We start from the raw sequence: 12,076 nt of genomic DNA on the forward strand, positions 1-12,076 counted from the left end.
TTAGCAAAGCAACTTTTTTTAAACACCTGAAGGAGCTGCTACCATCCTTTTTTCTTCTCAGCTGTGCAAGCTATCATTGCTTTTTAAAATGGGATGCAAACTGAAAATAAGAAGCTGGGTGTGTCAGGGTTATTTTTATTTTGACTTAGAGAAATAATAATTTTGCATCTTCTTTTCTTTCCGTGTTCTTCTCCCTTTCACAGGAGGAAAGACATACAGTTGCATACACGAAAATGGACACACATTCTTCATTTACAAAGGGCTTAAATTAGTCCTTGAGTGTGCACAGAAATGCTCCCTGCAGCAAAGTGATGTCAGACTGTGTGTACCCCTGCAGTATATGGAAATCCTGGTTGCCATGAGAACCAGACTGCTTCTTTGCTGAGGTTTCTGCACACTGCTAGGAAGACATGCCTCCATTTTGCCACATTGAACCAGCTCAGCTGATGGATGCCTGGCGCCAGGCTGGGTGGCCCTGCCCCTCTTACCCTCTGGCCAGTGGTGCTTAATTAGCTCCAGCTCTGCCACTGAAACGAATCTGTAAAAGTGTCAGATAATCAGGTACATTTCTGAAGCAATATCCTTCCTAAATATATTTCTTTCCTTTCCTGCCTGCCACCCCAGAAAAATAAAATAAAATAAAATAAAATAAAATAAAATAAAATAAAATAAAATAAAATAAAATAAAATAAAATAAAATAAAATAAAATAAAATAAAATAAAATAAAATAAAATAAAATAAATAAAATACTAGTTGGACTTGAGGCAGTATTCAAATGGACAATATTTTATTGTATTAGAAGAGAAATCAAAGCTACACCAACACAGTGAGATTTCAGGGGATCTCTCAGATTTATGTCTCCCAGCAGCCATTTTTCCAAATGCTGCTACATACATGTACTTCCCTCCAGAATGCAATTATGCAATTAAAGTAAATGCTGCTGTGATAACTGAAATTTTTACACACAGACTAAAGGAATAAGTTGTTTCTCTCTCTTTTTTTTTTTTTTGTGGTTTTTTTTTTTGTTTTTTTTTAATGGTAGGACACAAAACTATCTTCTTCAAATACAGAAGTGCTTGAACCTGATCAGTGAAAAAGGAAAATGCTATATTCTTTTCTCTTCAAATTTGATCTCTAGAAAAATCAAGACACTGAACTATTTAAAATTCTTAAGCTGCAATGAAAGAAAGATCTTTATCACATTCTATACTTAAGAGAAGTATAATATGGCAACAAGTAAAGTAATATTCACTAGAGGAAAAGGATATAAGGGAAAAAGCTTTGCATATTCCTGTTGGCTAACACAGAACAACCAAGTGGACAACAAAAATTAAATCAAAACATAATGTCCCAGGTGCCATATATATAGCCATATAGTGATCTAAGCCACAAAATTCCATATCTAAATGTCCTGATCTCAACATTTAATTTTTCTTTTGCACTGCATTTGACCGCCACAGGAAGTCTTCTCATTTTCACAGGTGTCTAGGAACTCACATTAGCCATAGCAGCTCCATTAACCTGCAAGTATCAGCTCTCTCTTTTCTCTGAGGAATCTAAACAATTAGCAGTTGTGTTAAATTAAAAGTTGTGTTAAGCTGTGACTTAAACTTAAGTCACCTGTTTTTAACCTTTGCTTTACTTGCATATTTTGTCTTCTCTGCCAATGTAGGTTTCAGTGCCTGAAATGTTGTCCATTTTTTCTAACTGTATCATCTAGCCTAGAAAAAGGTATTTCTCACTCTTATAAACCTGGCAATTGATTACAAATACATTTTTTTAGTCTTTTAATCTAACATTATGGGAGGATGAACACAAAACAGTTGTGAGCGTGATGGATTCAGGACTAATTCTTGAATTTGAATGCATGGCACAGCAAATTCTTTTCCTGTTTGCCCAGTGCTGCTCTACATAGAGCTGCACATTTCTATATTCAGCCAGTAGAGGACAGTGCTGAATATACACACCAGCAAGCCCATTACTCATATTTTATATATGAAGCAACTTCTCAGTATGAAGTGGTGTGTTTCTTGCCATCTCAAAAGCAAGTTCACATTTATTAAATTAATGCATGACAAAAAAAAATTGATTACAAAGAGTACTCATAAAAAAATGTAAATAATTATGCTTCCTGTATGTGGAGTGTACATCTCATTTATGCAGAACACTACTTGGGTCTCATTCAAAGACCTTGACTTTGTTTTTATTCAAGAAGCTTCAAAGCTTTTCCTAAACAAAAGACAGACCTACACTGCAAACCCAATTAGCATTCTGCATATATTAGGAATGCAGGACAGGACCCTCAGTGTAATTATTTCTGTTCTTTAATATAATCTAGAGTCCAAGAAGCCAGTGAAATCACAGAGAAGTTCACACAGTTTTAGCCTGCACCAGGAGCAGTTGCAGCAACCGTCCTTCGAAATCACAGATCTAATAACTTTTCAGGTTTTCAGAAAAATAATCTTTACTTGATTTATCTACCTCAATTCAGACTCTGGATGCTTTCAGTGAAAACCATCAGGATCTTTTCTGCAGGTACACCTCTAAATCCCTTGGGCTGCCTGTTCACTTAGCTAAAGATTATGGTTATTTGACATGTAGAAGACCTTCCTACTTAAAAAACAAACTAACTAACAAACAAACAAAAAAAAAACCCCAAACAAACAAAAAACCCCAAACATAATTGCCTTTTCCATAAACAATGACAGAGCTATAACATTTTATTGGTGCTTACAATGTTAACTATCATGGCCTGATGATTTTTGTTTTGTTTTGCCACTTCAATGGCAAGGTAAATAGTACAAAAGTGAGTTAAAACTTTATATTTCCCAAGAGAGAGCACACAGGCAAGATATTTTGTGTTTTCTCTCATTTAAAAAATAGTAGCTTTGAGGACAATGTCATAGAAGTTATGGGCTATATCAACCAGAAGAAACACTTAAATATTTATGTAAACTTTGTTGCATGAGAGAGCACAGTTCACCAATTTCTATCATGTCACATTTTCAAAGTGACATTCCGCAAAGCCCTGAAGAGACTAGCATGTAACAAAAAGTATCTCCCAGGGTCCAGTTTCATGACATTCACCTGCAGCAATACAAAACATCTATTAATGGAATATGTAAAGAGTGCTTGTTTACAGGGAGGGGCGATCAGGAGAGAATTTATAAAAATGTTGCTATTAAGAGACAAGACTTCACTCCTAGGAGTATTTATTCAACCAATCTGTTCAAGTCTTCTCCATGTAAATATTTGGCCTATATTGTGATCTTTTAGGGCATTGAAAGATATTTATACTCAATTAAGATATTGCACATTAATATTGCAATATTAATTGTGATTAATATTTTCTTTTAAGGAAATTTAATACCAGGTACAAAAATAAATTACTCCCTGATTTAGTACATATTTGAGTTCTGAGTTTTGCTTTAGATTACTCTTTAATGCTCTCAAAATGTGGGGCAGTAAGAGTTATAGTAACAGCTATAATTGCAGGAATAGGGTTCTGAGAGCAAGCATATATCAAAGTCTAGGCATTACAGTGACTTCAGAACTTCTCAGGTCCCAGGGGCCATGGAATTATGTCAGAATCTAAAATTGTCTTTTAAAAATACAAGCATCTCTAGACTTTGCCACTGAAAAGGTAGAGTGTAGCCAACTCACTGGCACTAAGTGAGCTGCAGACAGTCGGAATCAATCAGTCTTGGCGTGGTGACCTACCACCAGCACCTCCCATCTAAGTCTGGTTGCTCCAGACACTCCTGTCAGCTGCAGGCTCTGAACGGCTGGGTGGACTTCTCTAAGAAAAGAACAGAGCATCTTGCCATGTTAATTTGGTCCCAGTGGAGTTCAGCCATAACAATGACTTTAAAAGGTCCATATGAGCTCCACATTTATTTGTATTAGGGCAGATGCAAGTCATTGCATGATTGACAATATCTTGTTTTGTTCATCTAAATCAGAAGGAAATAATGTAATATTTGAAATCTGGTTTTTATGCCTACATTTTTTCCTCATCTAGCAATACTTGACAGGCAATAGTCACTAGATAATATATGCTGTGCAAAAGTTTTGCTTATAGCTGCATAAACTATCCATTTATGTCTATAAACAGCAGTGTAAACTGTCTATAAACTAAGCATTTATGTTTTTGGATTATTGATATAAAAAGGAAAAACTCTGGCATTGAAGCATAAGTCAAGGAATGAATACACTAGTTTTTCCCTACTTTGAATTATACAATCGTATTGCTTCTCCATACAGCAAACTACCAAATGCTGTGAATATTGTCTATACATCAACTCACAACAACAGAAAAACAAAAAAAGCCTAAAGCTCATCTCTGTTTTTTCAGTTGACTGACCTGTGAAAGAACGTTGGGGGGATGTGGAGGGGTGTGGAATTAATGCTTTAGATTTTACTCCCTTTCTTCTTTTTGCTCTGCAAAGACCCAGGGTAATTGTTTCCTGGAGTGAAAAGAAAAGATTTAGTATCTTTATACAATGAAAAAAAATTCAGTGAGGCTGTTTGTGAGAAGCAGGAGGAGAGAAGGGGACTGCCTAAATGTGAAGAAAGAGACACTTGCTCTGCCATCTGTTCCCGTGTGCTGTCACCAGGCTGCTCTGCAGCAGAAGAGGCAGCTGCTCCCTTTTCTAAGAGCTAGCATGAGATATTGGAAAGAACACCCACCTCCCAACTCCGGCCATGCCTACAAAGGATCACAGCAAGCAAGTTTATGGTACCCATATATTTGTGATGCAGGCTCTAGTACAATTCCTCTGACAGTGCTCTGCTGCCTCACATAACATTAGCAAGCTTCATTTTCCTCTCAGGAACAAATGCAAGTGGATTAGCAGTAAGGAACTCGGCTCATGGGTCTGCTTCACATACATTACCCTTGGCTGTGTTTTATGTCAATGATTTTTCAACAACCTGGCCCTAAGTTCAGGAACAAAGATTACTTGAAGGGGCTGCATGAAGGAAGGACATGAACAAAAGCCCCATTTGTTCGCAGGGAAAATAAGTAACAATCTGGCTGTTAAATAAAAGGAAGCAAGACCAATGAGGGAAACAAAACTTAGGATACCAGCAGCTAGAGCATGAACTGGCACTAAGGTTTGCTTCTGCCATCCACAAAGTGCATTTCCTCAGCCTATGAACTGGATCTTTGCTTTGCCAACATCTCAATGTCAAAGTGTAAACACACTTTTTGGGGTTTTTTTTGTTTTTTTAGAGCATTTAAAGAAAGTTATTTTAATGCTATTAATTTAGGTGTCTTTGTCATTTTCTACCAGCTTTTTTCCCTTTGTTTTTAGTAGCTCAGATTAAGTCTCATCCAGGACTAACCGAGATTTACAAGAATCACAAGACCTTAGTGTCCTGCAACTGGGGCATTTCTGTCCTTTCTTATTTTGCTCTTGGAAATAATTATATTTTGTTTATCTTTGAAGACTGGATGTAAATTACACTTGTTAAATAAGGGAGACTCCTTCTGCAGAACAGGTGAGTTTGCCCAGAAAAAAGATAGCATCAGGAACAATGTGATTCAGTAGTCAGGAATATATTGCTTATTGTCAGGAAACTTGGGTTGTGTTTATGAGGCAGGGTTTTGGAAACCAGGCCAGGACAGGGCAGGACTTCAGGGGTGACTTCTGTGAGGAGACACTAGAAGCTGTGCCCTGTGCCAGACAGAGAAACTGACTGTAAAGCACTTCTTAAATAATTATACCTGGAATATACATCCTCCTCTATCACTTCGTATCTTCGTCTGGTAGGAGTTTTCTCTGCAATGGAAATCCTAGAATAAATGCTTCTATCAAAATATTCAAGACTGAAAACAAGTGCTTTCACATGAAGCTCAGAAACCCTTTCTCCCTACTTAAGAAGTTCACTGTATCTTTAGCATCAAAGCCTTCCTCTGTCATCGAGCAAAACACATAGGCATATGATTAAAGACACATACAACCACATGTGAGTGTTTGGAGAGGCTTAATCTCACAAAAAATGAATAAAGAATTAATTTATTCCATTCACTTATATCAGGATGCTGTCCTGAAGTTTTCTGTTCATGGGAACCATGAAAGCATTTTCCTTTTTCTAAGACAAAATTGGACAGATTTTATTTCCATAATTCTGATTGAAGAAGGCAATAATATCTGTATCTCTGTTTGCTTTTGCATAGGTTGTAGTAAGAAAGGTATATACAGAAAAATATTCTTCCCATGTGAATATTCGATTCTGGATGATGATGTCTGAATCAGGGAGTTCTGTGCAAATGAAGAGACGAATAATTTATATTAATGAACACACCTTTGACAACAGTAAATGGTAACTTTTTCCAATTTTCAGTCCACAAGAAAGCATGCTCAGGGATGAAAAGTCCCACCTTCTAATGCAAAGCTTACAAATATATGCAGACAGAGATAATCTGTCAACTTTCAGAATAGCCCAGTCTGGTTTTGTCACATTTGAAACCTGAATTTGTCTCCTTGTTATTTCAACTCAATAGGAATTTATTTAAAAACTGTTTCTGGAAAGGTGCTTATCCAAAAGACTGAACTAACTTATATAATTGCATATAAAAACATGCATATGTGTATTTGTGCATTATTTCTCTTTACAAATCTTATCTCTCTACAAGTGTCAAATCATTAGCCTACAACACTGAACCACATGTCCTTATCTGGAGTGGGTGGCTTTGGTTTTGTGCATGTTAAAACCTGGTTTGAATGGTTACTCTTTTTCCAGAAGTGCCTTAACTTCTGTAGGCAGTTGCTTAGTACTGCTGTGGTTTCTAGTCTGTGATGCACACTGGCAATAACATTTGAACTGATCTCTTGAGTGCTTGTCTCAGCAATATGCATTAACTTGCACATACAAATAAGGTTTCTTTTTAGAAATTTGTCTATTTTACACCCTCATTTCTGTCAAGGTGAAAGCATGAGGCAAATTGAACACTTTGGTGCAGAATCAGTGATAATCTGAAATTATTTATATGTATGAAGACCCAGAACAATGCAGAAATGTAATGAGATGTTCAGTCAAAGAATTATTATTTTTTTAAATTAATCACTAAGCTTTTTCTTTCCATAATGTGGGATTTCAAGTAGAATATAAGTAACTTAAAACATCATTTTGTGATTATTGTATATGAATTGCTTAAATGTATCTCAGGAAAATATCAATTGTACTTGTCCTCAAGCCATAGAAGTTTTCAGATATTCCTATTTTCATCAGCAGTATGGTATGTCTCCTTTGCATCTGATTTACACTCCTCTACAGAATAGTCTAAGAGCTGTAGCCAACCCCCGTCCCAAATTTTGGTCTTTTGTACAAAGGTCACTACTTTACCCAAACTATTACATCCGTGACAATTTTTCCATATGGTCCATACCTGAAAAGTTATATTCTCTCACATTTCTCTCCATAACTCTGTTAATGTGCTACAGCAGACAACCAGGAATGCTCTTTTTCATTTTTAGTTCCCTGGTGCCATGGATGCTTTATTCCTGCTGAAAACCATTAATACTGTTGTATACTTCTTTAATGTAACTTTTGCTTCTCACCTGTATTATTCCCTCTGCACTTGCATATAACTCATGTCTGCTTTATCTTACATTTTTTTTTATTCTGCTTCTCTCCTGCCTCCAAATGCTCATCCTTCCATTTCCCGTTTAACTGTTTCAGAAACCATCATCTTACTTTTCCCTGAGCATCTTTTGCTATCTGAATATCTAGTCATAGGCAATCTACCCTTTCCCCCATGAAAGTTTCCCTTTCATTCCTCATTCTTTTAGGAAGGAAGTGTGCTTTGTTTTCTACAAAGGGTGGAGCATGGCTTTTCAAAACAGGTATTCAGGCTCTTCTGATGAAGCTTAACAAGAACAAAAGGTCAAATTCAGCTGCAATGGATAAGATGTCAACTCAAATAGAAGAATTTGTTCACAAATACTTTCAAGAAAAGAAACAAAAGGAAATGTAAAGAAAAACACTTCTATGTAACTAACTTGCCTTTTTCCACTTTTTCTCGCAAGGACAAATATGAAAGATAAAGTGGAAAAATAAAGACTATGGCATAATGTTGTAGGCAGTGAGGATGACACTTTTAAAAGATGATGTTCATGGGGTTTTCTTAAGTCTGCATTAAAACGAAATTTAGATAAGAAAAAGAGAAGTAATTGCTAAGCAAAGTGTTTACCTCTTCCAAGCACGTACAAGTAAAAAAAGTCTCCATAACATTAAAGGAGAAATTTCTGTCCCATTCAGAACCATTACTTTTTTTCAGTTTTGTCTTTCCACTGGTAAAATTCATGCAAGAAATTCAGTTTTCTGAGGGATCATGAGATATTGCTTCAGCTACATGGTATTTCCAGTGCTGCTTTACAGCCTGTGAGGACCATTACTTTGACAATTTAAGAATGTTTATATTTGTTATCTGCAAGCCAAGATAAAAAAAAGAGACTCTATTTTGTAGCTGTAGTCATATTTTGCCTAGCCCAGAACAAACATAATGAAAATAGTTTAAACTATTTGAAATAGTTGAATAGTTGAATCATTCAAACTCATTTGAAAAAGACAAATAGATTATGAATTATTTTAGATTCTTTGTTAGCAGCTGCAGGGAGCAGCTGTTACCTATAGAGGTAACAGAAGCATGAGGAGGTGAAAAAAAATCTCTTCTTGCATAAGTCCTTGCTTTTAAACTCTACTTAAGAGTTTGGGGTTTTTTTTCAGTGCAAACTGGTAGAGCATGTGCATTTATTTGATTTTTGAGTTTATCATCAATACAAGAGAGCTTGTATTGTCTCATACAACTACTGAAGGAAAGAAATTAAGGTAGAATGAGAGAAAGCAACTTCTTTTATCTAGTTTTCCCACATTTCTGAAAAATGAAACATTGAAGACTGAACACAATCCAGCCTTTGCAAATCAATGTCCTCTTTAATTTAAAATACCATGTTTCTTTTTCATTGATAGATTAAGGCATAACTGTACTGTATATTCCTGGATCATAAGAAGAATCTGAGGAAAGAAAAACCAAATCTTTAGAAAGCAATGGCATGGATTCAAATCCTTTCCTACCTGAATAAAACCCAAAGTAGGATAATGCACAGTTTTGTTGCTTAAGTTTCTGTATAACTCTCTTTTATACTACTATAAACTGTAGATTAACTATGTAGTACTTTGAGAGAATTCCTGATTGTTAAACTACTTCACTTTATCAAATATAAATAAAGAAAACGTTGTTTAATTTTATTTCTTTCTCCTAGTTAAAGGGACTAAATCTTGAAATCAAGTTTTCACTTCAAATTTCACCTTACAATATGTATGCTGAACCTGTAATATCTGCCAGCTGAGATTCTAAGATATGCCACATAACATCTGGAATGTTAAATAAGTATTTCCACAGTATCAGGAACATATTTTAATAATTATTTTGATCGGGAGTCCAGTGAAGTCTGATGTTAATTGCAGTGATCTACTTGCCAGTTGTTTAGAGAGCAGGTCCTAAGAGAATATGTAGTAAATAAATTAATTAATCTTATATTAAATACATATTAATCTCACAATCCTTTCCCTCCACCAACTGTGGCATGCTATTTCACAGTTAGTCAAGTCAAAACTGGTCAACAGAAAATAAAAATAGCTTTTGTAAGGGTTATAAATAATTGGATCACTCCATCACCTGTAATAAAGATTTTTTTTTTTTTTTTTGGCCCTGTACAGGTCAGTATTACATCTGCTGCTTATCAGAAAGGTGAGGCAGGAATTTCCTCTATCTTTCCAAATAAAGAAATTACAGATTTTACATCTAAGAAGACTATTCTTTTATCAGAACATAAACAGCTCAAGGTAAAGGAGTGCAAATGGAAAACAAAATGCCATTCATTTCTTGGCACTGCCATGTAATTGATGAAAAATTTCCATTTTTCTTGCTGTCACTTATAAAACTCTTCCTGTAAATTTTACACCTGTAAAAATTCTTTTTGAGTTTCATATTTGGAATTCCATAATAAACACAGAGTTAGAATCTTTTTTGACAGGTTCCACTTGCAAGTGGTGATTCCAAATGGTTTTGGAGCCTGTAAAATATTGGAGCCTGTGCACATTTGTAGCTGCAACTAGCTTTGTTTGCTGTTTATGAATATACATTGAAGACTAAGAACAAGAAGGCTCCAAACATCCTCTTAAAAATATCAGGCAGCTTTGTAGCACCTCCATCCTTATAGTCTGATTCTCTTAAAAAAAAAAAAAAAAATTCCCGACACAACCAGCATAATGACTGAAGTTTGCAGCATACCTTTAAGTCAGTAGGTAATTCAATGGGATAATTCACCTTCAAAATCAGAAATTCCATCTCAATTGCCTCTGCTATAATTATATATCTAGAAGTGCTGCACAGACAGAATAGAGCAAACAAAATCAAAGAACAAATCAGCACAGATCTCAAGGACTAGTGACAAGGGCGACAACAGACAGATGCTGCAGAGGAATGCCTGATGCACCTTGCAACAATATAATAATATTAAGAAGATTTATTGTGGGCTGCACACAAAACATGACAATAAGCAATGTAATTTCATCTTACATATGTTCTTGTCCTGTATGTCCCAACTCCTTCTGCTCATGTAAGCAATGGCAGGATAGGGGTTCAGGCAAAACATTTGATTATGAATACACATAGATGTAATGCAGCTCTTCAATGTTGATTTGTTTGCCCTGTTCCTGGTATGATTTAGGATCACCACCACCAGCATTATCTCAGATTTCCAATATGGTTTTGAGGACAACACAGGCCAGAGACTGTAATACCATTTCTAGTCAGTTTTATGTAAAATGAGACTGGTTTTATTCTAAGCACACAAACAAGAGGGTTTTGTTACAAGTGCAGTACTTGGCGTGGCTTTCCCCCATCTCAGTTATGATTTTCTCAGGATATGTTCAGCTAGGCAATCTTTGACCTTTATTTCTACCCACTTGTATGTAATGTATGTATGACAGCTTATGAGATGAGCTTAAAAAATGTTGAAGGTCACCTACATGAACTTTACTAAATGTGTGTGGTCTTTGAAAACAGAATTTGACTGGATAGAGTGATGATTTCATGCCATTTGAAAAACTAACTTATTAAGAGCCATAAATGGCAGTGTTTGATTACTGCAAATGCTGCATTTGAAATTCATGTCTTTTCTATTAATAGAAGGATCAACTCTTCAGCTGTTACTTATTCACATTGACACTCTTGCATGTTAAATGCAGCAGTGTGAAAGAGCTTTTTTTATACAAAATAATAGCAAGGGTTTGGATACAGAAATCTCATTTTGCTTCTTTGAATTCCTTAGAATGACCCACAGTTGTGGAAGTGCCACAGATTTGCCACTGTCTTGATGTAAAAATTAAAAATGAAAATGGTTAATTTGATCAAGTAAAATTTAACATTTCTTTTCATTACCAGTTTAATTCTGAAGGATTAAGTGTTTCCTTCCTTCCTCTCCTAACAGAGAGTTTTAAGATCAGAATTAAAATACCATTGCCATAAATATTTATTCATTTTGAAACTATAAACACAATCAAGTGGTAATCATGGCTAAAATACGATTACTTTATTGGAGACCTCATTGAGAAAGAATAATACAATCTAAAATAATTTGGATTTTCTGGTTTTATTAAATTCTTATATTTCCACCATCTATGCAGTGCTTTTTTTTTTTTCTCGTTACTCACATTTGTATATACAAGTTAGAACAACACTTTTTACTGTGTCGATAAATTAGCAAACTGAACAAGAATGATTGCAGAAGAATAGAAACTGAAACAAAACAAAATAAAACACATTTGGGAGCATATTGAAATAAAAGTATTCAAATGTAAAAATACTTTTGATGGATGAGACAGCCCTATCGGCTACTAAGAAAATGTGAATTATTCTGAGAGAATAATACTTTTTAGTGTTAAAGTCAGAGATTATGTTGCAATAATTTTAAGAGTAATACTGATCATGTTATGATCTTCAATTAAATATTATAAAAATGGATGGGAATTAATAATCAAATTTTATTTTGTAATTAAAATGTT

The 12,076-nt window shown here is 35.1% G+C and overlaps 1 long non-coding RNA gene across 11 annotated transcripts in view; it reads right to left on the reverse strand.

Annotated features, from left to right (window-relative positions):
- The window catches only part of LOC115493798 (uncharacterized), a 251,267-nt gene that overhangs the window by 29,590 nt on the left and 209,601 nt on the right, over nt 1-12,076 (reverse strand). For 9 of the 11 annotated variants that reach the window (XR_012053981.1, XR_012053977.1, XR_012053978.1 and 6 more), the window contains 2 exons: nt 5,730-5,784; nt 4,365-4,467 (listed from right to left, as the gene is read on the reverse strand). The exons of 1 other annotated variant lie outside the window; for it this stretch is intronic. This is a non-coding gene — a long non-coding RNA (uncharacterized lncRNA). The remainder of the gene's footprint in view (nt 1-4,364; nt 4,468-5,729; nt 5,785-12,076) is intronic. One more of the 11 variants, XR_012053980.1, reaches the window with a different exon arrangement.

The sequence above is a fragment of the Taeniopygia guttata genome, chromosome 2, assembly GCF_048771995.1.
Source record: "Taeniopygia guttata chromosome 2, bTaeGut7.mat, whole genome shotgun sequence".
Lineage (NCBI taxonomy): Eukaryota > Metazoa > Chordata > Aves > Passeriformes > Estrildidae > Taeniopygia > Taeniopygia guttata.